The sequence below is a fragment of the Schistocerca cancellata genome, chromosome 1, assembly GCF_023864275.1.
Source record: "Schistocerca cancellata isolate TAMUIC-IGC-003103 chromosome 1, iqSchCanc2.1, whole genome shotgun sequence".
NCBI classification, from domain to species: Eukaryota; Metazoa; Arthropoda; class Insecta; order Orthoptera; family Acrididae; genus Schistocerca; species Schistocerca cancellata.
In genome coordinates this window covers 777,668,886-777,696,840 of record NC_064626.1, presented here as the reverse complement: position 1 = coordinate 777,696,840, position 27,955 = coordinate 777,668,886, and the positions used below count along the sequence as shown (strand labels likewise).

At 43.9% G+C, this 27,955-nt stretch overlaps 1 protein-coding gene across 1 annotated transcript in view; it reads left to right on the top strand.

The window, feature by feature from the left end:
• Positions 1–5,854: 5,854 nt before the first annotated feature.
• The window catches only part of LOC126187393 (waprin-Thr1), a 158,643-nt gene continuing 136,542 nt past the window's right edge, over positions 5,855–27,955 (top strand). Inside the window, exon 1 of the mRNA XM_049928449.1 lies at positions 5,855–5,921. The gene's annotated coding sequence lies outside the window, so the exon portion shown is untranslated. The remainder of the gene's footprint in view (positions 5,922–27,955) is intronic.

Genomic DNA, 27,955 nt, shown 5'->3' with positions numbered 1-27,955 from the left:
ATTTTACTTTAATTCCCAAAAGTAGCTTAAAACTAGTTTTCTGTCATTTCTTGTATTCTACGTTCTTAACAAGTTACATTTTAAAGTTATTTACAAAGTCAGATTTCCAGTTAACACAGCACTGTTATTTCGGAATTTGTGGTAAGGTTCTATGGGACCAAATTGCCAAGGTCATCGGCTCCTAGACTTACACACTACTTAATCTAACTTAAACTAATTTACGCTAAGGACGACACACACACCCATGCCCGAAGGAGGACTCGAACATCCGAGGAGGGTGCCGCGCGAACCGTGGCAAGGCGCCTAAGACCGCTCGGCTATCCCGCGCGGCACAGTGCGGTTATCTGTGATTGATGAAAATTTACCTTTACATAAAACCACACTAGCGAAAACTTGCATTAATTGTGGCTTGAGCCTGATGAAGTAAGATTTCCGCATTAAAAGTATTTTCAATTTATTTTGAAACAGCAAGAAAAATATTTAATACCATACCAGAGATAATTTTTCGTAGCAGTAAAATATATCTATGATTTCAGAATAATAATTCCTGACATCACGATATCAGGATATATATTCGAAGCGCAATTTCCATTATTAAATGCAGGAAGAGAATTCATAATATATGTTGCTGTTGTTGTGGTCTTCAGTCCTGAGACCGGTTTGATGCAGCTCTCCATGCTACTCTACTCTGTCCTGTGCAAACTTCTTCATCTCCCAGTACTTACTGCAACCTACACCCTTCTGAATCTGTCATATATATATATATATATATATATATATATATATATATATATATATATATATATATATATTCTTGCTTTCCTAGTAAATTTTAAAGATATACATTCTCAATTTCCCGTAATAAAATCAAGTAGGGTCTAGTTTATTGTCCATGGCTGACAACCTTTCTGTGCCATTCTTCTTCTTCCAGGATATCCACCTTTAGTGATTAACAACCCCTTTGTTAATCCAATGTCCCCTGCGCTAAAATTAGTTATAAAAACAGATACCTTCTTTCCATCCTTTATTTCCTGCATGGATATAATACCTCTCTTTTTCTTGTGACGGATTCACAAGCTGGACTCAACACTGATCCAAAGGGATTTTCCAGTGCTCTTAGGTACACAATCGTGCAATTCAAGTCTTAGTGTGATCGTTCACAGTTTATTCGGTTCGTCTTTCGCCACAGACTCCCCTCACCACATCACTACACCGACAATGGCTTCATCTAACTGAAACATTTTTCCGTCAAGTTCCGCCCAAGGTTGCCGATGATCGATTACGACACAATGCTGATATAAGAAATATAATCCTAGAATCATGTCGTAGCCCTCACTCGCATGCGGCACAGCCTCTTTACATTGTTTAGATTGAACCGTATCCAGGCAAAATTCTATGTCTACCAATCCTGATGGTGTGACGTCTTTACCCCCACTCCAAACAATTTGTAGCATCGTGGGTCTCTTGTTTACGTTTCACTAGATCACTACTGGCGACAAACATGTGGGCCCACGTATCCAATAATATCCTGCAACCCTTTGTTGCTATTATTCCTCTTATGCACAGCCCCCTTCTGCATACGATTTCGTAGCATCCAATCTTACTGGGAATGACTGTATGCTGGCCTGGGGTTCCCTCTGGCGTTTAACACCTTATCCCTCCCCGGTTTCTCTATTTCAAGGTCTCCCACAAAAGCCTGCACATCCTCGGTTGCCTTACTAGAAAAAGGAGCAATTAAACTTGCGACTGACGAATCTACACCCCGTTGTGACGATTGCGATTTTACCAATACATGCAGTTCTGTATTATTCGCTGTTAATTGTACTACCTTTTTTAACAATTTGAATACTGACTCATTTTGAGGATTAACTTTCACAAGGTAAGAAAACAAAATACATTACCTTCATTCTTACTTCTTATCATGAGCCATCTCGACTCCTGGAATTGCTTACCTATATGCCCCTAACAATTATATGTATAATGTTTCACTGGAACTGATTCCATACATGGCGCTGAGTGGCCCTCGACGTCACACTGTGCACATCTTACAGGCACTGACCAACTAGAGAAAGCCACTGGTTCTCTATCCACAATAAAATCTACCTTAGAAAAGGCCTGACCATCAAACCTTTTCTCCATGACTAAAATACAATCAAAAAAATTTTGGGCTCACCATAATATAGGCTGAAGGTTCAGACATTCCTCTAAGAAAGCAGCGTTAGAGATCTGACACCAATGTTAGGTGACCCATAGATTGTCGCCCGCGGAGAGTGAAATGAGACGTCAGGACAACAGTAGATTTGTTTAATTAACTTCTTTATTCTGGCCCTTGGACATAGTACATCAGGAGCAGCTTGGTGAAGGCGTCCAGCTACCTCTCATGCGAAAAAATAGATGTCCAGCATTCCTGACAGTTCAGAGAGGGGGGCCGAAGATGGCATCACTTGAATGCCACTATCAGCGACGTCTCTGGCTCGACTGTTTTGGATTTTTCTTTTTTTTTTTTTCAATTTGTGGTAAGTTCCTGTGGGACCACATTGCTGAGGTCATCGGTCCCTAGGCTTACACACTACTTAATCTAACTTAAACCAACTTGCGCCAAGGACAACACACACAGGGGGAGCCGCGCGAACCATGACAAGGCGCCCTAGACCAAGTGGCTACCCTGCGAGGCCGGCTCGGCTGTGACGACAGCATGGCAGCGCAGATGGCGATGCTGCAGAGGCTGTCGTGACCTCCCTCCAGCGAGTAGGAGGCTCTCTGCCCAAGTGACAGCGGCTCTCGCGACTCAGGTCAGCTACCCTGTCCCGTGGTCGAACAGCAGACCCCATACCGCACTCTGGGATGTTGTTCTGGGTGTCAAAGGCTCGTGGTGTCTGCAGTGATACTGAGAAGAGAATATTTTAGTACACGAACGGCGGCGTACTTACATGTGTCACAGTACGTTCATTTAAGACTTGAGGTACATACTTTAAACACGTCCACGGCGGCAAGTGACGAAAGGTTTCTGTTCTTTCACTAGCATACTGCATAGTCAGCTGTTGCTGCACCGCGCCCGGCTGGCTCTGCTTTGCAACACATGTTGGCTGAGTTTTGCTCGGCAATGCTTAACACTCTTGCCTCCTTGTGGCTGGCCCTTTTACAACTCATTTCCGCTCTGCCATTCTTTTTGATTGAATACGGTCGATACACTACAAAACCAATCATGAACAATTTTGAAACAGTGCCATGATGCATTGTCATCCATAAAAATTCCATCGTTGTTTTGTAACATGATGTCCATGAATAGCTGAAAATGGTCTACAAGTAGCTGAATATAAACTTTTCCAGTCAATGATCGGTTCAGTTGAACTAGAGGAGTCACTCCATTCCAAGTGTATACAGACTACACCACTATGGAGACACGAACAGCTTGCACAGTGCCTTGTTGACAACTTGGGTTCTTGGCTTCTTGGGGTCTGCGTCACACTCGAACCCTACCATCAGCTCTTAACAACTGAAATCGGGACTCATTTGATCAGGACACGGTTTTCCAGTCGTGTAGGGTCCAAGCAATATCGCTACAAGCTCAGCAGAGGCGCTACAGGCGATGTAGTGATGTTGGCAAAGGCACCCGCGTCGATTGTTTCCTGCTATAGGTCACTAGAGCCAAATTTTGCAGCACTGCCCTAACTGATACGTTCGTCGTACGTTCCACGTTCATTTCTGCGGTTATTTCACGCAGTGCTGCTTGTCTGTTAGCACCGACAACGCTATGCAGACGCCGCCGATCTCGGTCGTTAAATGAAGGCCGTCGGCCACTGCGTTGTCACGGCGAGAGGTGATGCCTGAAATTTGATTTTCGCAGCACACTGTTGACACTGTGGGTTGAATTTCCTAACGATTTCCGAAATGGTGTGTCCCATGCGTCTAGCTCCAACTACCATTCAGCGTTCAAAGTCTATTAATACCCTTCGTGGGGCCATAATCACGTCGGAAACCTTTTCACATGAATCACCTGAGTACCAATGACAGCTCCGTCACTGCACTGCCGTTTTATACCCAGTGTACGCGATACTGCCACTACCTGCATGTGTGCATATCGCTATCCAATGACTTTAGTGCCGGCCGTTGTGGCCGAGCGGTTCTAGGCGCTTCAGTCTGGAACCGCGCGACCGCCACGGTTGCAGGTTCTAATCCTGCCTCGGGCATGGATGTGTGTGATGTCCTTAGGTTAGTTAGGTTTAAGTAGTTAAGTTCTAGGGGACTGATGACCTCAGAAGTTAAGTCCCATGGTGCTCAGAGCCATGACTTTAGTCACCTTGTAACCTCCCCGCAGAAATAATGTTAAATTTTTCAATGTTAATGAGAATAAAGCCAAAGTGTAACCTTCCCGTGAAAATAAAAGACAATATTTAAATGAGCATTGGACATCGTGCTAAGTGTAACTTTCCCACAAAAATATGAAAATGAAAAGAATGGAATTAAATTGCAAATAGTGCCAAATGTTAGCTTCCCACAGTAATAAAACTCAATGATAATAAAAATGTGCAAAAATGTTAAGTCCCCACAAAATTAACGTTAAGGTGAACCTGATAAATTTTATAAGGGCAGCTGCGCTGACCTTAGGCCCTGTGCAATAATTAATCTGATAAATTGATTCTGGGAGGAAAAGCATAGGAAATATTGTTTCAATTGTAATGATTCTTTTCTTAAAAACGATTGCTTTGAAAACGAAATTATTATTGGGGATTTCTTGAAAAAATTAATTACAATTACCATACATTATTAGCTGAGCGCAATGCTGCTTCATTACCTTTGATAACAATATACCTTGTCCTGAATCGTGACCAGAGACCCATGTCGACGCCCGCCGACTCCTCACACACGACTACTGTTCCTGCCGGCTCGCTACAAGCAACTGCCATTCGCTCTGCCGACTCCACACACACTACTGTACTGACAGAGTACAACTAGCAACTGAACTACATGCTCTCGCGACTCGCTACGTACAACTACTGCACTCACGCGCGGTCAAGCGCAGACTAGCAACGATAAATAACTCTCTGGTCAGAGATTCTGTCATGCCTCGCCATCGCTGCTACTGAATACATACGTGTTTCAACCTCAGTGTGTTCTTCGTGTCTTACTGTCCCTGCGAATGCATATCGACAAAACAAATATCGCACTAGACTAATCTGGGGCCGCTCTAACGAATGAGGACAAAAAATTACGCTTTAAAAATTATTTTGTTTCCAAAGGGGAAAAATGGTTTAAATGGCTCTGAGCACCATAGGACTTAACATCTGAGCTCATCAGTCCCCTAGAACTTAAAACCACTTAAACCTAACGTTAGTTAGGACATCACACACATCCAGGCCGAGGATTCGAACCTGCGACAGTAGCGGTCGCGCGGTTCCAGACTGAAGCGCCTAGAACCGCTCGGCCACACAGGCCGGCCAGCTTCAAAGGGAAACAAACCGATGCTATCTGTCATCACTGAGCGTCACAAGAAAGACGTCTGATCACTGTTTGTTTGGGCTCACTTCCAGTTACCTAACGAGAAAACAAAACTGCGACTGACTGTTGAAACACCGAAACAAATGTGCCTCTGGAGAGACAGTCGGTATGTACGTTCTGTCACATTTCTTTTTGTATCCGCTCACGTATCCTCTTGCCTTACCACAGACCACGAACACCACTTATTTCGCTGAAGGGGCTAATCGCCGCATGTGTGTGGCGACGTGGTAGTGCTCGGACTTGTTCCTCGTTAATAACGGGCCCGCGCGGAGCCAACTAGCAAGGAGGCTGGTGCCGGCGGCTGCTTCCTCCCCCCTCCCTCCCTCCTGCCGGTATCTCAGCGCGGTATAAACTGCGCCGCTCCGCCACCCGCCACGGATACCGAAGCCCCGCTCTGTCCTACAAGCAGCTGCCGGCCACTGGTAAATATGCACCCGCTGCGCGCGCGCTCACGCGTCCACTTTGCTACTTGTTCGAGCCTTACTCGCTGTTTCAAGAACTCCGTCAGAGAAGGGTTATCCGTAACAGGACAAGCTACACACCCACATAGTCATGGGCACAGCACTGCACTATGTCCTGGGAGAGATATTGAACTGTTGGCAGTTTTGAATTGAAAATAATTACAGTTCTTGTAATTCTATGCGCATGACTCTGCGGTAACTTTAAAGCACTGGAAATGAGAGATCATTGTCATAAAAATTGGATGTGTTTTTGAACAGTTAAAGATTGCATTCGATCCAACTCTGTATCATTAAACGGCATTTTACATTTTACAAATTGGCACAAGAGTTTTATTTATCTATCTGTTTTGTATTATTTCGAACTTCCGCCACAGGAACATTTGCTTTACATTGTTGACAAAGCTCGCCTAAAAGTCGTGTACTGATATACCTGTACCGCCACGTCAAACGACGGAGGCTGCTACACGAAACTATTGGGCAACAAGAAAACTCCGAAATTATGGTACGTTTGTATAAAAATCAGTGCTAGTCTAGCTCATTTAGTGCTCCTTTTCAATCCTATTTTAGTTCTTTTTGCTAATTTTAGGTTCAGCCATTACATAGCATCAAGGTGTGTTTTCCTACATAGTTAACAACGCTTTTTCTAACGTTTACATTCGTGGTTTAGTGTTTAAACAATTCGTATACGCCAGTGTGCCCATTCTCGAATACTACATGGCGGTTAGGTTTCCAGCTTCCACAGCTAAGCACACCGTAGCTTTTCCAACAAGTTTATCGTGAATATTGTTCCAACCAGATGTCTACACTCGGTAAATTTTTGATTCGTCGCATTTTACTCATTAACGAGAGCTGTTACAATATACAATCAGTCTCAGACAGTCTGTACAACTCAGCATCTGCAACGGCAGTTAACTCTCAATTCTACACGTCGGTAATTCGTGTGATGACAGAAACTTGGAACAGTGCTAACTTCACTCTTCGCACTTATTTTCACTAAGAGTAATTGCACGCTGGTCAGTAGGACAATGTCAGAGTGTCCACTGATTCAGGAGGTAGTGGTTATTTGACGTTGTATGGAAAATAAAGTAATGTGCTGAAAATAGTACGTATTCCATTAAACCACCCCCAAATTTCTGGTACATTTTATAGAATATTTGAAACAATCAGTATTTTCTAAATTTTCGCACTCATTTAATCTGTCTCTGCAAGAGCACGAATCATCACTATTTCTTTACTGTACATGAGAATGTTAATAGGAAACTAAATTCCGGTAGCTTATTTACTACGCTGAGTTTCTTCAAGTGGACAGTGATAAAAATCTATCTTTAACAATAGATTATTTTATTTTAGCCCTAGACACGAAAGGGGTAGGGGATGTTACGTTGTTACTACACTATCCTAAATTTTACTATTCCATATTTCCTGCAAAGAAAGTCGTAATTTATAATATTAAAAAAATACTTCCTAATGCTCTGCAAAATTATATTTATTTCCTCACGAGCCTGCTTTCGGCTTCTCAGACTTTCGGGTGACAACTGAATGTCGCAGACGCCGCTAAACATGATGTGCGCCTTACACAGATATTATTTGTACAGAAGATACAAAGATGACAAACTTTTTACATAGGAAAACATTAAAATAATTACATTAACTAAAAAAGGGGAAACAAATTTTTTACGTGAAGATACATTTAACAATAATAAGAAATGAGATGAATTTACAGTCTGAATCCAGTATTTCTAACGCAAATTTAATTTGACAAAGGAGAAAATGGAAACTGATTCTGATCATTTAATACTAGGCTGGCATTCTGTGTCATATGTTCGTTGAATTCCAGTATTTCCGGAAGGGTCATCTTTATGCTTTTCTTGACAGAATTTACAACTTCACATTCTACACCATATGAATTGCTTTTTGCTAAAAGATGATCTAAATTTTTTTGAATCATTTTATCTAGTTTCTATTGGAAAGTCAGTGATTACTTTAAAATATTTTATATAATAAAATATGATCAACAAAGGATGAATCTTTCTTCCTTAATCGCCAGTTTCTGTTATGTTAACGTCGCCAGCTCTGACTGCCTGACCAATATATGCTTTTTCACACTGCTTGCGAGCGATTTTATGTTACCATTACGTACCAATGGTTGCTTGTCTCTACTATTGAATAAGAATTTTGATATGTTATTGATATTATAAAATGCAGATCTTTAGTTGCGAGAATTGAACTTCTTTACAAGATGTCTGAAATGTTGCCAATGTATGGAATTTAGCACCAGTCTTCGAAACTACTGAGTGATTGCTTCAGGCCAGCATACAAAACTGGTGTAATTTCATTCACTTTCTTTATACCTAGAATATTACAAGTGAGGACAGAGCTGTAGCCATTGCTGGAATCGATTTGTTTGATGGTTTGTAGTTCTGTATGAAAGGCTGATTTGTATAATGGGTCAGATATGTGGCGATGCACCATTGAACGGAAAACTGTTTGTTTGTGGCTGTGTGGATGCTGGGAGCTTGCAGGGATTACCGTATCAGTGGCTACGTTTTCTCTGTAAATGATTAACACGTGTTTTCTTGTACTTACATCTGTATTGAGGTCCAAGAAATTTATAGAATAGCTTTCCATCTCCATTGTAAACTCAATTTTCATACGTTGTGAATTTAAATGCTGTTGTAAGGCATTAATTTTCTAACTGTACGGGTCCAATACACACACAAACGCACACACACACACACACACACACACACACACACACACACAACATCTATATATCTGAATCAGTACTTAATTTTACAATTCAATGGTTCTGTCTCTAAGAAATTTGTGTGAAATTGTTCATGAAAGTGTAGTGTGGGATTAAGATGTGAACCCATGTTTAGGCCACCAGAGCGACTATAATACTTGTTTTGAAACTTGAAGTAATACTGTTTTACACATATTTGTGTAGCATCGATTATGTCATGTAATTCTACAAAATTTACTTTGGATTTGTGCAAAAGATCTGTTAATATGTATGAGTAGCATCGATTACATCGTATAATTCTACAGGACTTAGTTTGGATTTAGGCAAAAGCTCTGTTAATATGTGTTCCTTTTTAATATTGTTAACATGTTCTGCCCAGCATCGACGGAAAATTCAGTTAATGTCACTAATTAATTACATGTATAAGATGTCCAATGGTACACAAAATAAGTAAAAAAACGCCCTTTTTTACACCCTATAAGGACAATACCAGACTGGCGGGAATCGCGAATTGGTACCGACTGCAGTCGTAAATTTTACGAGGTTTGGTAATATAGGGTTAATATCCAATCCCAGCAGTATTTGAAGAAACGTCTTGCTATCATGTCTGGAAAATTAGGTTTTCTCGCTGTTAAATTGCAGCGCGGTTGGTAGTATTGTTGATGACATACTTCTTGACACGCACAAACCCCTAAACGCTTTTCAGATACGACAGCTGCAGTTAACGCTTAAGTTTGAGCATATCTTCTCGCACGTGCAACGCAGTTGAAAACAATGTCAGCAACAGAAGCAACAGTCGAACTCTACTGTTGTTTCTGGTACGGACTGCTCGTGATTTTCTTAGAAAATCCGAAGTATTCGTCATGCTGAACATTAATAAAATGTTAATCGTTGCAGAAATCCCCATCTTCTGAAGTTTAGGGTGATAATCTTTTTCCCACGCATCATCAGAATTCTGTTTGTATAAATCTGAACAGTTAATTATTGTCGTCGAACACTGATAGCCATTAGCTGTGGAATTCGCTGTTTTTCCAACGCTAGAGGAGGAAAATTTCACAGACATTTAGACGAAATCGATATTGTCAGGAGATTTTTCTCCTCTGAAGTGTAGTAGATGCCGTGTTCCTTGATGTGCGGAAGGCGTTCGATACATTGCTGCCGGCCGAAGTGGCCGAGCGGTTCTAGGCGCTACAGTCTGGAACCGCGCGTCCCCCTTGGTCGCAGGTTCGTATCCTGCCTCGGGCATGGATGTGTGTGATGTCCTTAGGTTAGTTAGGTTTAAGTAGTTCTAAGTTCTAGGTGACTGATGACCTCAGAAGTTAAGTCCCATAGGGCTCAGAACCATTTGAACCATTTGATACATTGCTGCACTGCCGCCAAATGAACAAAATACGAGCGTACGGAATATCAGGTTGTCTGTGTCACTGAACTGAAGAGTTTCTAGCAAACAGAAAGAAAACAGCATGTTACTCTGAACGAAGAGAAGCCTTCGGACATAAAAGTAACTTCGGGCGTATTCCTAGGAAGTGTTACAGGGCCATTACTTTTCACAATATACATAAATATCGTAGCGGAGTACCGATAGTAGCCAATGTTATACGTTCCATTAGGCTTTTCGCGGATTATGCTGTTGCATATAGATAAGTCGCAACGCTACTAAATTATGACGAAATACGGGAAGAGCTGCATAGGATCGACCCTTGGTGCAGGGAGTGACAGTCACCCTAAATGTAAACAAATGAAACGCACTGTGAATTCCTGGGTCGAAATGCCCATTACTGTATGATTACATGATTGCAGGAAGATCACTGGAAGCAGTTACTTCCATAAAATATCTAACAGCATGCGTACCGAGCTATTTAAAGTGGAACGACCTCATCAAATTAATTGAGGGGATGGCAGATTCCAGACTGAAATTCATTGAAAGAATCCTTGGGAAAAGTGGCCCCTCAGCAAAGGAGGTAGCTTATAAAACCCTTGGTCAACCAGTGCTTCAACTTCGCTCGCCAGTCTGGGATCGATCCGTGCCAGATAGGATTGATAGAGGAAATATAAAAGATCCAAAGAAGAGCAGCGCGTTTCGTTACAGGCTCATTTGGGAAGCGCGAAAGCATCACGGAGATTCTCAGCCAACTCCGGAGGCAGACGTTGCAAGAGAGGCTTTCTGCATCATGCCGTGGGTTACTGTTTAATTCTCGCGGGCGTTCGTTCCCAGAAGATTCAATCAATGTGTTATTTTCTTCAACGTATACCTCGCGGATAGACTGTGAAGATAAAATTAGAGAGAGTCGAGTCCACGCGGAAGCTTACCAGCAATCATCATCCCTGCGAATTATTCGCGACTGGAACAATAAAAAATGAGGAAGTGACAGTGATCATAAAGTACTCTCCGCCACACACCGCTAAGGTGGCTTGCCGAGTATGGATATACAGTAGATGTAGATGGTCTAAAAAGCTAAACGTAGTCCTTTCCGCGGCTTCTCATTTTGACTTTAAGGAAGATAATCACAATAGATCAACAGAGTTGTTTCAACTAGCAATTCGTCGTCTGTGCAATGTTTCCATTCACTGACCACTCTTTTGACAGTTGTGCTTGTATTTCTTACCAAGGTGACCCACAGATAGTGGTTACAGGAGAAAACAGTTACTGAAATGTACTTAAATTCCAGACAGAAATTCATTGAAAGAATCCTTGGGAAACGTGGTCCCTCAACAAAGGAGGTAGCTTACAAAAGCCTCGGTCAACCAATGCTTCAACATCGCTCGTCCAACATGACAGGATTCGTGATTGCTGATGTTTACGCCAGACGCAGAATTTGGCAGAATTTGGAAGTTCACCAAGATCTATGCAATTCTGGATTTACTCTGCATTTGATTTCAAACTTTCTATTGTTAAACCTGAAGTTGACCACGTTCCAATTCCGGAAAACAGACAAATCGGTAGAAGTCAGCGGATATTTAATCCGTAGTTAGCGAACAATGCCAATTGCGTTAGTATTGTATAGTAATATTTTGTAGTTTTTAGCTACAACATTTCATCCTCGATTACGCAAAATCATTTAAGCAATCGTTTCTTCCATGTACGACGTCGGCTGTCGTCTAAACACAGACCCGTGTTTCTTTTTAGACGCAGTCAGTGTGGGAGACTGGAATCGCTTTCTATCCTCTACTAGAAACCGCCAGGCGAAGTTCTAAGTTATTTCCATCTATGGTATTGAGTGTGCTTTGTAGTCCTCCAACTTAGCATTCGAATCCTTACGTTTGGTAATAGCACAGCTGTAACAGTCTTTACTAAAGTCTTCGCTTATTTATTTAATTGTGCCAAAAGTGTTGCACCCAAGACAGACAAAAAGAGAAAAATGACTAAATATATAAAATTAAAGCATACAGAGGAAACATAGATACAATGTGATGCAATTAGCCATATAATACTAGTCGTATATAAACAGATTACAAACACTAAATATAATGAGACCAAAAATTAGCGACCTGAACAGCATTATCCCTGGCCCGCAATAGGTCCTCCAGCGTGCTGGAAGCTGGGCACTGAGGACAGCTGTACAGGTGATGTTTACGGCTCCACATTCGTATAAACTTGACGGGTCCCCTAGATATTTCCATTTGGCCATATTATCCTTTGTCTATCTACCCAGTTCCGAGTCAGTAGATGGACTTCAATATTTTCCATCGCAGATTCTCACCTGGGGCAGGGTCTCCGAAGGTTGGATCCATGATGCGTTATCTGCGTTTCGGGTTGTCCACAGGTTTTGTCGCGGAAAGCTCTTCCTAGATTTCCGCCCGCTTTGGGGACGTTGGAGTCCATGCAACGGGTAAGCAGCGTTTAGTTCCACTTCGCGTCTCTCTGCGTTCGCAGCAGCTTTTCGTCTCATATCTGGAGGCGCTATACCCGCCAGGCTGTAGAGTCTGTAGGCAGGCGTTGCCCTCAGGCATCCTAACGTTATTCTGTACGTCTCGTTGAGGGCAACATCGACATGCCTGGCATGAACCGAATTGTACCAAACAGGGTAGGCGTATTCAGCGCAGCGTAACGTAATGCAGGTGCCCATATTCCGAGTACTGTCGGTTGGGCAGCCCACCTACTACTTGTGAACTTTCTGCTGATGTTGCTGTAGGCGGATACTTTTTTGTTTTGTGTGTAGGCATTCAGAGCACAGTCCAGCGTGACTCCCGGATGTTTTAGATTATGACAGCGCTCCAGCTCCATGCCATTCCATACGACTTTTAATTTTCAGTTAGCGTCTTCGTTTCAAAAATGAAAAGCGCGTACTTGAGTTTTAGCCGGATTCGGTTTCAGGTAGTTATTTTGGCGGTATGCCGCGAGAGTCCATTTGTGAGACGCCTCTCTGCTGTTTGGAAATCTTTGAATTGAGATATTAGCGACAGTTTGTTAGCATATATTAAGCTTTTTGTGCTAAGAGGTTATGGCTTTTCGTTACTACAGATGTTAAACGAGGCAGGTGCTAGGACGCTACCTTGGGGTAGACCGCTTTTTTGTATTCTCTATCTATTTTTCCAGCTCGACATAGAATGTACGGTTCTGAAGGAGAGATCCTATGAAGCTAGTAAAGTAGTAATCTCTCGTTATTTGATGTAATTTGTGCAATATGATATTGTGCTGCACAGTATCATAAGTTGCGGAGAAATCCACAAACACTGCTCCTGTTACCCAATCCCGCTTAAAACTATCCTCGATATTCATTGTCAGATTGAGGATTTGTGCTGTACAATTTTTATTGGGCCTAAATGCAGTTTGTTTTGGGATCATTTGTGGCTCAATGACGGGGCTGAGACGACTGAGCAACATTGTTACGAGTATTTTATAAAGATGACACAAAAGAGATGCAGGGCGAAAATTCTTAGCATCGCAAGCTGGCTTGCCCGGTTTCAGTGCAGCGATGATCCTTGTCCTTCTCCAGATTTTAGGAATCTGATGTCGTGTTACGCAATTGTTATAGAATTGTAGTAGCCATTCCACGATCGCAGGCCAAAAATGCATTTGAACCTACATGAAATGTAGTGGTATCTGTAAACAGGCCTCTGATGTCACAGGTGGAGGTAATTATTTTCTTTAAAAACATTATGCTCAAAGGACTATTTGAGTGACTAAGAAAGTAGCAGTTTTTTTCCGAAGTAGCATGATGTATTAGGTTTACTTAACTAGCGCAATCAGAAATAGTATTAAGCAAATTATTATGATTTATAGTTAATAAAACGTGCAGATTAAGATGATTCAGTGTCAGATCCAGCACTGAACAAATGAGACAACGATCATGGAAAGTAATAGGCATTATCGATGTTCTTAAACAAAATGCACGTCCAAATATGTACGAAATTCTGTTTTTATTGTTTTATTGTGCGTAACTCAGCGAGATCTGCAGAATGGTTTTGTTTATAACCTACTTCTTTTTAAAGTAGTCAAAGTGTTTGCGCTCCTTTCAGGTGGAGAACTGGAATATAGAGCTGACATTAAATTGTTTGTTCTGGACTGTGTATCTCCATTGGCTATTCATCCAAAGTTGGTGAAAACTTGTAACGAATCTGGTCCTTCATTTTCAGCATGTAGTACGTGAACGACTGAGTTCAAAAGTGAACATATTTCCCTCGAGTGTGTTGTCATGAATGTGTTGTGCAACGAAGAGACGAGAGAGGATAAAATCCAGCGCCGGCACGGAGCCTACGCCTTCCGAATGCCACCAAAGGGTTTCAGGTATAATGTCCCCATCCCACGGAAGGGTCAGCATCAGTGGTGCCACGTGCCTTCACCTCATGAGGAACTGACAGGTTTAGAATTTAATCGAGCTCGTTGTCTGGTGATCGTGAACTTCGCGTCACCGCCAGTATTCGAGACGGCTGCCGCCGAGTAGAGTGCCGCAGCACGTACTTGCGTTAGCGACCTTGGCTACGGGGACGGGTTTCTCGCTAAAAACAAAACAGCGACCAAATCGATGAGCGGGAGTCGACGACCTTGCGCGAATAAAAAAAAAAGGCGAATTGCTGGAAAGGCTGTGGCCGATGTCTTCCGAGATACTAAAGCATTTATCCTTATTGATAACCTAACATAGATTCATAGAGTAACTGGTGAATGTTGTGCAAGTCTTGGGGAGCAGCTGGTTGAAGCAAATGTGTCACTAAAACGGTAGACTGCAAAAGAAAATGAAAAAAGTTTCTTCAGAACGGTGTTCCTGCCTCTGAGGCTCAAAGTACATTGACCGTAAAGGGAACTAAGTGGATTTTTTTATATGCTCTAGGCAGAGCGGGCTGTTGGCGTAAATAGCGATCGTAGATTCAGAGAATTTTCCGCTAAATACCAGGAAGGCTGGTGGTGGGGCAGAAGGTGACCACTTTCGAATATTTGGGAGCGGGCCTCCAGTTGCGGCATTTGACTTACAAGGAACGGAAACCTCCTGAACAGCAGATGTGAATTAGTTTTAATTTAAATTTGAGACTTAAGTGCATTTTGTTTGTTTGTTTGAAACCCCAGCACTCCAGTGCGAGAACGAAATACTTCCACCTTGTGCACGCGCGTAAAAGAAAACCACGAACTGTTAATTTTCTTCGCGGCAGAGTGTCAACATAGGAAGTCAGTAGATAGAGAGCAGTGTGTGAGATACGAGGGTTGGACTAAAATGCGTAAAACCGTGGGAAACACGTGCTTCAACATAAATGTACACTCCTGGAAATTGAAATAAGAACACCGTGAATTCATTGTCCCAGGAAGAGGAAACTTTATTGACACATTCCTGGGGTCAGATACATCACATGATCACACTGACAGAACCACAGGCACATAGACACAGGCAACAGAGCATGCACAATGTCGGCACTAGTACAGTGTATATCCACCTTTCGCAGCAATGCAGGCTGCTATTCTCCCATGGAGACGATCGTAGAGATGCTGGATGTAGTCCTGTGGAACGGCTTGCCATGCCATTTCCACCTGGCGCCTCAGTTGGACCAGCGTTCGTGCTGGACGTGCAGACCGCGTGAGACGACGCTTCATCCAGTCCCAAACATGCTCAATGGGGGACAGATCCGGAGATCTTGCTGGCCAGGGTAGTTGACTTACACCTTCTAGAGCACGTTGGGTGGCACGGGATACATGCGGACGTGCATTGTCCTGTTGGAACAGCAAGTTCCCTTGCCGGTCTAGGAATGGTAGAACGATGGGTTCGATGACGGTTTGGATGTACCGTGCACTATTCAGTGTCCCCTCGACGATCACCAGTGGTGTACGGCCAGTGTAGGAGATCGCTCCCCACACCATGATGCCGGGTGTTGGCCCTGTGTGCCTCGGTCGTATGCAGTCCTGATTGTGGCGCTCACCTGCACGGCGCCAAACACGCATACGACCATCATTGGCACCAAGGCAGAAGCGACTCTCATCGCTGAAGACGACACGTCTCCATTCGTCCCTCCATTCACACCTGTCGCGACACCACTGGAGGCGGGCTGCACGATGTTGGGGCGTGAGCGGAAGACGGCCTAACGGTGTGCGGGACCGTAGCCCAGCTTCATGGAGACGGTTGCGAATGGTCCTCGCAGATACCCCAGGAGCAACAGTGTCCCTAATTTGCTGGGAAGTGGCGGTACGGTCCCCTACGGCACTGCGTAGGATCCTACGGTCTTGGCGTGCATCCGTGCGTCGCTGCGGTCCGGTCCCAGGTCGACGGGCACGTGCACCTTCCGCCGACCACTGGCGACAACATCGATGTACTGTGGAGACCTCACGCCCCACGTGTTGAGCAATTCGGCGGTACGTCCACCCGGCCTCCCGCATGCCCACTATACGCCCTCGCTCAAAGTCCGTCAACTGCACATACGGTTCACGTCCACGCTGTCGCGGCATGCTACCAGTGTTAAAGACTGCGATGGAGCTCCGTATGCCACGGCAAACTGGCTGACACTGACGGCGGCGGTGCACAAATGCTGCGCAGCTAGCGCCATTCGACGGCCAACACCGCGGTTCCTGGTGTGTCCGCTGTGCCGTGCGTGTGATCATTGCTTGTACAGCCCTCTCGCAGTGTCCGGAGCAAGTATGGTGGGTCTGACACACCGGTGTCAATGTGTTCTTTTTTCCATTTCCAGGAGTGTAGATGCTATGGAAGTCTGAATAGCCTCTGTATTTGGCCGCGAACCACACACCTGCAATGTCCTCGTACGTTGCAAGTGCCGGTCGTGGTCAGAATAGTGTAGTGTGTAGTGAGCGCACGACGTCCGAACTCAGTGCATTCGAAGATGCTACCGAGCGAGGTGGCGCAGTGGTTAGCACACTGGACTCGCATTCGGGAGGACGACGGTTCAATCCCGTCTCCGGCCATCCTGATTTAGGTTTTCCGTGATTTCCCTAAATCACCTCAGGCAAATGCCGGGATGGTTCCTTTGAAAGGGCACGGCCGATTTCCTTCCCTATCCTTCCCTCACCCGTGCTTGCGCTCCGTCTCTAATGACCTCGTTGTCGACGGGACGTTAAACACTAATTTCCTCCTCCTCCTCGAAGATGCTCGTGCGGTGGGTGCCGAAGTGTCTGTTGTTTCAAAAGGCACCAGATCGAAGATTTACACGGCATACACACAAAGCACAAAAACATCGTCTACAAAATCACAATTTGGAAGAAACTGTGTGCTGAGTGATCGTGCGTGACATGCGAGTATTAAAGAGGGCTGGGACGAAAAATAAGACGACGACAGCTCCAAAAGTCACTGCAGAGCTGCACGTCGCATTCGCAAACGCTGTCAGCACCAAAACAGCGCGAAGGGAGCCCCAAAAGCAGGGAATTTCTGGGCGAGCTCGAATTGCAGAACCACTTATCAGCGATACGAATGTCCATAACAGGAAAACGTAGTGCCGAAGCCACATAAATGCACTGTGGAGGAAGCCACATAAATGCACTGTGGAGCAATGGAAGAACGTCATTTGGTCGAAATAGGCTTGTTAAACACTGCTTCCAATTTCTGGCCACAATTACATCCCACGATGGGTGTCAAGTGATGGTTTAGGTAGCCATATCGCGGTATTCCATTGGCCCTATGGTTACTCTGTGAGGTCACTTTACTGCCAAAGATTATGTGACCATTTTGGCCAATGAGGTCCATCACACTGTACAATATTTGTTCCTCAATGGTGGTGCTGTCTTCCTAGACGGCAGGTCTCCCGTTCTCACAGCCTGCGTCGTCGAGCTCTAGTTTTGTGAGTACGAGAATGAACTGTCGTGCTTTCCCTGGCCACCAATCACCAGATCTCAGTATTGTTGAGCCTCTGCAGTCTACTTTCGAGAGAAGAGAGCAAAATCGTCATCCACCACCACCATCGTTACTTGAACATGCCACTGTTTTGCAGGAAGAACGGCATAAAGTTTCCGTGACAACCATGGAGGACCTGTATTTTATCCATTACGAGACGGCTGAAAGCTGTTTTGAATGGCAATGGTGTTCCACGGCGTATTAGGCATGGTAATGTGTTTCTAGTGTTCCCATATTTTTGTCCACCTCCTGCAGTGCGCATCAAAGTGGCTGCCTCTCTCGACTAGGAGCCCAGTTCTTCAGCCTGTACAGCCCGCACCACTGGGTCGCCACGCGCAGCTGTAGGCGTGGGCCCCGGAGGCGCCAGCTCATTGGGGCAAGGCTGCGCCGGCGTCAGTCCAGGCGGCCATTAAGCACGACGTTGTGCCCGCCGGCCAAGGACACAGCTGCTGCAACTCATTCGACGTCTGCTCTGCTAGAAGCACCGCCCGCTTTCGCGATCCCGTTTATAAGCTTTCCGCAAGCCTTTTGTCTCTGCCCGTCGGCACCACAGAGACGGGTCCGAGGGTACGGAAACTCGTTTCAAAAATTCTAGGAGGAAAAACTGAACCATTGTCGAACTGGTATTTAATTGTGACGTATTTCCTTTTTACATTACTGCACTCTGTCCAGAGTTTCTTCAGCGAGTAAACTGCGTTGCTGGACCGTGACTCTGAAAAGGCTGTAAAATATCCCCTTGGTTGAATTTTCTCATATTGAGAAATCAGAAGGAGCGATATTTTTTACTTGTAAAAAACTTCTTAAAGCCAAGATCGCATAAATATTTCTTTATTTACAGACAACCGGTTTCGACAGGTTTTGCTGACATCTTCACGTCTTCAAAAAATTTTTGTCATTAAAATTTGAGTTGGAGCTTACGCCAAGCTGTCACGTAGATAAAATGTACAACATTACATAAAGGTTTGTCATAAATAAAACATTTAAAATCAAAAAGCACCTTGTGCACATGGCCATGTCCTTATATGTAGCCCTCAACAAATGATTGTTACGTCATAAAAACACAGTACACAATAAATGTTTAGAACATGTCCACATACTGTGCGTTTTATTGTGTACTTTGCTATTCATGCCGCAGCAGTCGTCTGTTGACCGCTACATACACACATCAAAAAACGTTTTGCATCACGTCGGTTCCTAGAGTTACGAAACCTGTACAGAAAACTGGAATAGAGATCAACATAAACATCATTTCGGCCCTTTTTATTGCCCGTGAAAACCTCACATAGCACGTTGTACCAACATACAGCGAGACCTTCAGAGGTGCTGGTCCAGATTGCTGTAGACACCGGTACCTCTAATACCCATTAGCACGTGCTCTTGCATTGATGCATGCCTGTATTCGTCGCGGCATACTATCCAGAAGTTCATAAAGGCACTGTTGGTCCAGACTGTCCCACTCCTCAACGGCGATTCGGCGTAGATCCGTCAGAGTGGTTGGTGGGTCACGTTGTCAGCCCTTTTCAATCTATCCCAGGCTTGTTCGATAGGTTTCATGTCTGGAGAACATGCTGGCCACTCTAGTCGGGCGATGTCGTTATCCTGAAGGGAATCAGGGAACGAACTGTCGTCCATGAAGACGAATGCCTCGCCAATACGCTGCCGATATGGTTGCACTGTCGGTCGGAAGATGGTGTTCACGTATCGTACAGCGGTTATGGCGCCTTCCATGACCACTAGCGGCGTACGTCGTCCCCACATAACGCAACCCCAAAACAGCAGTTACCACCACCTTGCTGCACTCGCTGGACAGTGCGTCTAAGGCGTTCAGCCTGACCGGGTTACCTCCAAACAATTCTCCTAAGATTGTCTAGTCGAAGGTGTATGTGACATTCATCGGTGAAGAGAACGTGATGCTAATCATGAGCGGCCCTTTCGGCATGTTGTTGGGCCCATCTGCACCGCACTGCATGGTGTCTTGGTTGCAAAGATGGACCTCGTCATGCAGCCTATTGCGCACAGTTTGAGTCGTAACATGACGTCCTGTGGCTGCACGAAAAGCATTATTCAACATGGCGGCGTTGCTGTCAGAGCTCCTCCGAACCATAATCCGTAGGTAGCGGTCATCCATTGCAGTAGTAGCCCTTGGGCAGGCTGAGCGAGGCATGTCATCGACAGTTCTTGTCTCGCTGTATCTCCTCCATGTCTGAACAACATCTCTTTGGTTCACTCCGAGACTCCTGGACACTTCCCTTGTTGAGAGCCTTTCCTGGCACAAAGTAACAATGCGGACGCGATCGAACCTCGTTATTGACCGTCTAGGCATGGTTGAACTACAGACAACACGAGCGGTGTACCTCCTTCCTGGTGGAATGACTGGAACTGATCGGCTGTCGGACCCCCTCCGTCTAATAGGTACTGCTCATGCATGGTTGTTTACATCTTTGGGTGGGTTTAGTGACATTTCTGAACCGTCAAAGGGACTGTGTCTATGATAAAATATCCACAGTCAACGTCTATCTTCAGGGGTTCTGGATTGGGTTGGGTTGTTTGGGGGAGGAGACCAGACAGCGAGGTCATCGGTGTGATCGGATTAGGGTAGGACGGGGAAGGAACTCGGCCGTGCCCTTTCAAAGGAACCATCCCGGCATTTGCCTGGAGCGATTTAGGGAAATCACGGAAAACCTAAATCAGGATGGTCGGACGCGGGATTCAACCGTCGTCCTCCCGAATCTAGTGGGGGGGGGGGGGGGGGGAGGTTTTGGAAACCGAGATGATGTAAAACTTTTTTTGATGTGTGTATTGATGATGAAATAGTGTTCTCTAAATCTGAGAACTGAATCTCAAAAGTGATAAAGGTCTGTATAGGCGCTTCTGCTGATTATCCATGAGAATCCTACAAATGTCCTGTTGATGGAACCAACTTCACTTTCGGCCGCTGAGGTTCCAGTCGTTCCTCTGCTGTTCTTGAGTGAAGAAAACTCTACCGCGCTCTCAGCCTTGAGCAATGGTCAGAACAGAAATTCCAGGTTCGCTTTCACGTGATGCCTGCCGTATCAAACTGTGAAATTACAGATATCTGGAAGATTCTGGGGAGCCACAAAGTCTCCAAGGCTGGTTATGACATTCAGACGAATTGTCTGGTCTGCAGCAACTGACAGAAAAAAATATCCACATTGGAAGTTCTGTTTTCTCCAAATGAATAGGTCGTTTAGATGGTCGTACATTTGATATTAAAGGTGTATTTATTGTGCTTTACGTTCTCAATCTGCTTTTCAGACTTGAGTACATAAAAAAATAAATTATTGTGATGAAGGACACACACACACACACACACACACTTCTCTTAACTATTCATCTACTGTATGTAGAACACAACAATGTACAATGTGTTCATATCCTTCCGCATATAGTGTTTTCTTAAGTGCAATAAGGGCACCACATCCTAACCATGAGGAACACCGCCATACCCTAACACCACCTCGTCCGTATTTCACTGTTGGCACAACACTTGATGGCAGGTAACCTTTTCCAGGCATTCGCCATACCCAAACACTCCCATCAGATTGTGAATGTGATTCATCACTCCAGATCACCCACTTCCTGCTGTCCACTGTCCAATGTTGCCGCTCTTTACACCACCTTAAGCGTCGCTTAGCACTGAGTACAGAAATATGTGGCTTATGAGGAGCTGCTGGCCATTGTACCCATTCTTATTGTCTCCCTAAGCACAATCTTTATGCTAGGTGGATTACTGGTACCAGTAGGAACTCAAGAGAGATTCCTTCCGCTGATTTCATGCAAATTTTACAACCGCATCCCGCAGTGCTCGATGCATGAAGTGTGTATGGTCTTGGTTTATCTGTGGTTGTTCCTTCGCGTTTCCATTTCGCACTCACATCATCAAGAGTCGAATTTTTTTGTGGTAAGATCCTATGGGACCAAATTGCTGCGGTCATCGGTCCCTAAGCTTACACGCTACTTAACCTAGCTTAAACTAACTTACGCTAAGGGCAACCCACACACACATACACCCATGCCCCAAGGGATGACTCGAACCTCCGACGGGAGGAGCAGCGCGAACCGGGACGAGGCGCCCCAGACCGCGCGGCTACCCAGCGTGGCCCAAGCATCGACTCGGGCAGGTTTGGAAGGTTTGAAATGTCCATGTTGGATTTGTTACTCAAGTGACATCCAGTGATTAGTCCACAGCTTAAGTCACTAAGCATTCCTGACCGACACATTTTGCTATTACTGTTTCTCTATTGACAACACAGTACACCCTACCTCCTTTTATAGAGGTGGGTACGCTTCTCGTGACATCTAATTGTCAGTCCCGCATTAATTGTGAATCCTCATGTTTAATTAACAATCGGATCCAAATTAACGGAATTTCCCCTTACAATATGCTGACTTCTGTATCAGACATAAGGCCCATCGTTGGTAAAAGCTTTAAACGCTCCAATAGAAAGCTTCATAAACAGAACTTATGTGATGATTCTTACCAATCGGTTAGCGGTCAACCGGAACTAAATCATCCGAGCAATAATAATAATCATCATCATCATTTAAGACTGATTATGCCTTTCAGCGTTCAGTCTGGAGCATAGCCCCCCTTATACAGTTCCTCCATGATCCCCTATTCAGTGCTAACATTGGTGCCTCTTCTGATGTTATACCTATTACTTCAAAATCATTCTTAACCGAAACCAGGTACCTTCTCCTCGGTCTGCCCCGACTCCTCCTACCCTCTACTGCTGAATCCAGGAGTCTCTTGGGTAACCATGCTTCTCCCATACGTGTAACATGACCCCACCATCTAAGCCTGTTCGCCCTGACTGCTACATCTATAGAGTTCATTCCCAGTTTTTCTTTGATTTCCTCATTGTGGACACCCTCCTGCCATTGTTCCCATCTACTAGTACCTGCAATCATCCTAGCTACTTTCATATCCGTAACCTCAACCTTGTTGATAAGGTAACCTGAATCCACCCAGCTTTCGCTCCCATACAACAAAGTTGGTCGAAAGATTGAACGGTGCACAGATAACTTAGTCTTGGTACTGACTTCCTTCTTGCAAAAGAGAGTAGATCGTAGCTGAGCGCTCACTGCATTAGCTTTGCTGCACCTCGCTTCCAGTTCTTTCACTATGTTGCCATCCTGTGAGAATATGCATCCTAAGTACTTGAAACCTTCCACTTGTTCTAACTTTGTTCCTCCTATTTGGCACTCAATCCGTTTATATCTCTTTCCCACTGACATTACTTTCGTTTTGGAGGTGCTAATCTTCATACCATAGTCCTTACATTTCTGATCTAGCTCTGAAATATTACTTTGCAAACTTTCAATCGAATCTGCCATCACAACTAAGTCATCCGCATATGCAAGACTGCTTATTTTGTGTTCACATATCTTAATCTCACCCAGCCAGTCTATTGTTTTCAACATATGATCCATAAATAATATGAACAACAGTGGAGACAGGTTGCAGCCTTGTCTTACCCCTGAAACTACTCTGAACCATGAACTCAATTTACCGTCAACTCTAACTGCTGCCTGACTATCCATGTAAAGACCTTTAATTGCTTGCAAAAGTTTGCCTCCTATTCCATAATCTTGTAGAACAGACAATAACTTCCTCCTAGGAACCCGGTCATATGCCTTTTCTAGATCTATAAAGCATAGATACAATTCCCTGTTCCACTCATAACACTTCTCCATTATTTGCCGTAAGCTAAAGATCTGGTCCTGACAACCTCTAAGAGGCCTAAACCCACACTGATTTTCATCCAATTGGTCCTCAACTAATACTCGCACTTTCCTTTCAACAATACCTGAGAAGATTTTACCCACAACGCTGATTAAAGAGATACCTCTGTAGTTGTTACAATCTTTTCTGTTTCCATGTTTAAAGATTGGTGTGATTACTGCTTTTGTCCAGTCTGATGGAACCTGTCCCGACTCCCAGGCCATTTCAATTATCCTGTGTAGCCATTTAAGACCTGACATTCCACTGTATTTGATGAGTTCCGACTTCATTTCATCCACCCCAGCCGCTTTATTGCACTGCAATATACTGACCATTTTTTCCACTTCCTCAAATGTGATCCTATTTCCATCATCATTCCTATCCCATTCTACCTCGAAATCTGAAACATTACTGATCGCATTTTCACCTACATTGAGCAACTCTTCAAAATATTCCCTCCATCTGCGCAAGGCATCCACAGGATTCACCAGCAGTTTTCCTGACCTGTCCAAAATACTTGTCATTTCCTTCTTACCTCCCTTTCGAAGACTGCTAATTACACTCCAGAATGGTTTTCCAGCAGCTTGACCCATAGTCTCCAACCTGTTTCCAAAGTCCTCCCACGATTTCTTCTTGGATGCTGCGATTATCTGTTTGGCTTTGTTTCTTTCTGCAACATAACTTTCTCTGTCTACCTGGGTTCTGGTATGTAGCCATTTGTGATACGCCTTCTTTTTCCTTTTACAGGCTGCCTTGACTGTATCATTCCACCAAGCTGTTTGCTTCATCCTACTTTTACACACTACTGTTCCAAGATATTCTTTAGCCATTTCTAGTACTGTGTCCCTGTACCTTGTCCATTCCTTTTCCAATGACTGTAATTGACTAGATTCAACTAACTGGTACCTTTCTGAGATCGCTGTTATGTACTTGTGCCAATTTCCTTATCCTGAAGTTTCTCCACTCTTATCCTCCTACATATGGACCTGACATCCTGCACTTTCGGCCTCACAATCCCAATTTCACTGCAGATTAAATAATGATCAGTGTCATCAAAGAATCCCCTGAATACACGTGTGTCCCTCACAGCCTTCCTGAATTCCTGATCTGTTATTATATAGTCAATGACAGATCTGGTTCCCCTGCCTTCCCAAGTATACCGGTGAATGTTCTTATGTTTAAAAAAGGAGTTTGTGATTACCAAGCCCATACTGGCACAGAAATCCAAGAGTTGTTTCCCGTTCCTGTTGGCCTCCATATCCTCTCCAAATTTACCTATAACCTTTTCATACCCTTCTGTTCGATTTCCAATCCTGGCGTTAAAATCTCCCATGAGCAGAACACTGTCCTTGTCCTTTACTCTAACAACTACATCACTGAGTGCCTCATAAAAACTATCCATCTTATCTTGATCTGTCCCTTCACAATGCGAATATACTGACACAATCCTAATTTTCTTGCTAGACACTGTCAAATCTATCCGCATCAGTCGTTCGTTTACATACCTTATTGCAACTACGCTGGGTTCCATTTCTTTCCTGATGTAAAGCCCTACACCCCATTGTGCTATTCCTGCTTTGACTTCTGACAGGTAGTCCTTGTATTCTCCCACTTCCTCTTCTTTCTCACCCCTTACCCGAATGTCACTAACAGCTAAAACGTCCAGCCCCATCTTACTTGCAGCCTCTGCCAGCTCTACCTTCTTCCCAGAGTAGCCCCCATTGATATTAATAGCTCCCCATCTCATTACCATTTGTTTGCCAAGTCGTATCTTAGGAGTCCCTGGTTTGTCAGTTAGAGGTGGGACTCCGTCACCTCCAAAGGTCCGAGGCATTTTGCTCTGATTGTTGCCAGCATCATATTTAAAGTACCAGGGAAGCAGGTTGCTAGCCTTACTTGCCCCGAGTCCCATTGGGTTTTACCCCTAACGGCTGAGGGACTAACCGGTGGATTTGGTAGTCTTTGCCGTATGAGCACAAAGGTGACCACGACTCAGAATATGTCCGAGATGCCCAGCCTTATTCCAAAGTAACTGGTATCCCGACTGTCGGGACCACTCACTTGGCCACTCATACGTTGCCCGTGGTTCATGAACTAGGACATGACTACAGGAACCCACACCATGAACCAATAATTGTAAAACATTTAAATTCCCGAAGTATGTGTGCACAAGTACACTTCTAAAAGATCACGCACATCGCGAACTCATACTGAAACAATTTGTGGCATGTGAAGAAATGCTTCGCAAGACTTCACTTCGCACTTACTTCGCACTTACCGTTAAAAGTAAATGACTAGACAAATTGTGGACAGATTAGTACTGATTTCTGCGATACGAAGGTAAAATAAGTGTGGCTTTTATTGATTTACAGTGCCATGCGGGTGCCCTCCGTTTCGGTTTGGCTGAAAAATTACTTAGTTTTTTAAATCTCAGTTTCTAAGCGTAGGAAGAGAAACAACCATCTTTACAGATAAAAAATCGGCGTAAAAATATGCCGTTTATATGAAAAGTGACGGACCAACTTTTCTCGTGCCACTGCCTGACAGTATTATCACTACTTGTCTATATAATCTTTCCTAAAACCGGACCCATGATGTAAATGTTGAAATTATAAAATAGAAGTCCGAAGCAATCATTGTAAAATTTGGATTAGGTGAATGAAGGCTATTACAGAAAATTATGTAAAAATTTGTTATTTCAGTTTCTGATCGCTATTTTTTATTTTCAGTGACTGGTTTCATGTTAGCTGTCCATCTTTAGATCATATATTGCAGTTACAGAGTAACTTGTCAGTACAGAACTATCGGTTCGCTGTCGAGTTATGAAAGCCAACCGATAGTTCTGTACTGAGAAGTTACTCTGTAACTGCAATATATGATCTGAAGATGGGCAGCTAGCCTGAAACCGGTCATTGAAAATAAAAAATAGCGATCAGAGACTGAAACGCAATATATTTATTTAATGAGAAATCGCGGAAATCCCGTTAAGACAATCATGTCTAGTTTTGAGAAAATTATGTGTAATCTGCACCATGGAAAACAAGATTGACGTTGTCGAAAAAAGAAACTGATCTGTCAGCTTTTTTTTTTCTTACTGTCTGGATCAGGAGACTCTGGTCAGCTCAGCTTAAACGAAACTTCCTTTTAACTACCAAGAAGCAGGAAACGGCGGTGAGCGTGTTTCCTTTAGCGGTTTATTTCTGTATGTGAATGCCGACCCATCCTGTCATTATCTGTCTCTACACTGTCAACCTTTGCAGTTGTAGGCATTTGCTGTACCAAAAGAGAAGAGAAGAAAATTCACAGAAATCAACTTTTCAACCGAAGGAAGTGCGTAGTACGCAAGGACTCAGAAAGGTGAGTTAAGAGTCCGCGCGTTATACGGTGGCCGATGCGCAGTGACCGGTTTAGGCCAAAACGCTGGGTGAGATCATTCGTAAGCGATTTTACAGAAACTATTCGGCAAAAAAATTCATTTTTTACGTATAGCTTTATATGTCAGGTTCATGGTGATGTGCCCATCATTTCGTTAATGGTTATAGCTACTGCGATATTTAACTGAAAGTAAGACACTGCGCGAAATGCGGGAAAGTTTGTAAAGAAAAATAGAGGTCGCTAAGATTTTGCATTTGGCGCATATTACATAATATGCTGTTGCACATGAAATTTGGCTACCATATTGAATTTGTCTTTAGGCTTGGGTAGAGGTATGTATCCATCACCAATCTCGAGAAAACTGATCTGACGTAGCAGAGTCATTTGCGGTCGCACCGCGCAAGCGATAAAACCAGAGTGTCATTTCCACAAAATTCCTCATAAATCATAAATGGTTTGAGATATCGAAATGAGATTTTGAAAAATGAGAGCACACAAAGAGGAGAGTATTTTGCCACATCGTTATTGTGTAAAATTTCATTATCTACCTTGTTATTCCACTAACTACAGACTTTTCCGATGAAAGACTGTAATTTTCAAGGCCGTACATAGCTGGAGAAACGAGAAATGCTTTGGTTTTGGAAAAACATAAGTGAAGAAATTACACTTTTTTGTACTGAGGATGTGCTTTTTCATAAGCTACTGACGTTACTTTTCCTCAGTACCTCAATATACTTAATGAACCACTGTTTCCGAATTGTCCCACAACTATGTCCATGCAACATGTTAGTGAGGTGAGATTGCGTAAACTACGCTGTGTATTGGCAAAAGAAGCAAATTGTAACATGGCAGCCAGAAAAATGTGTAG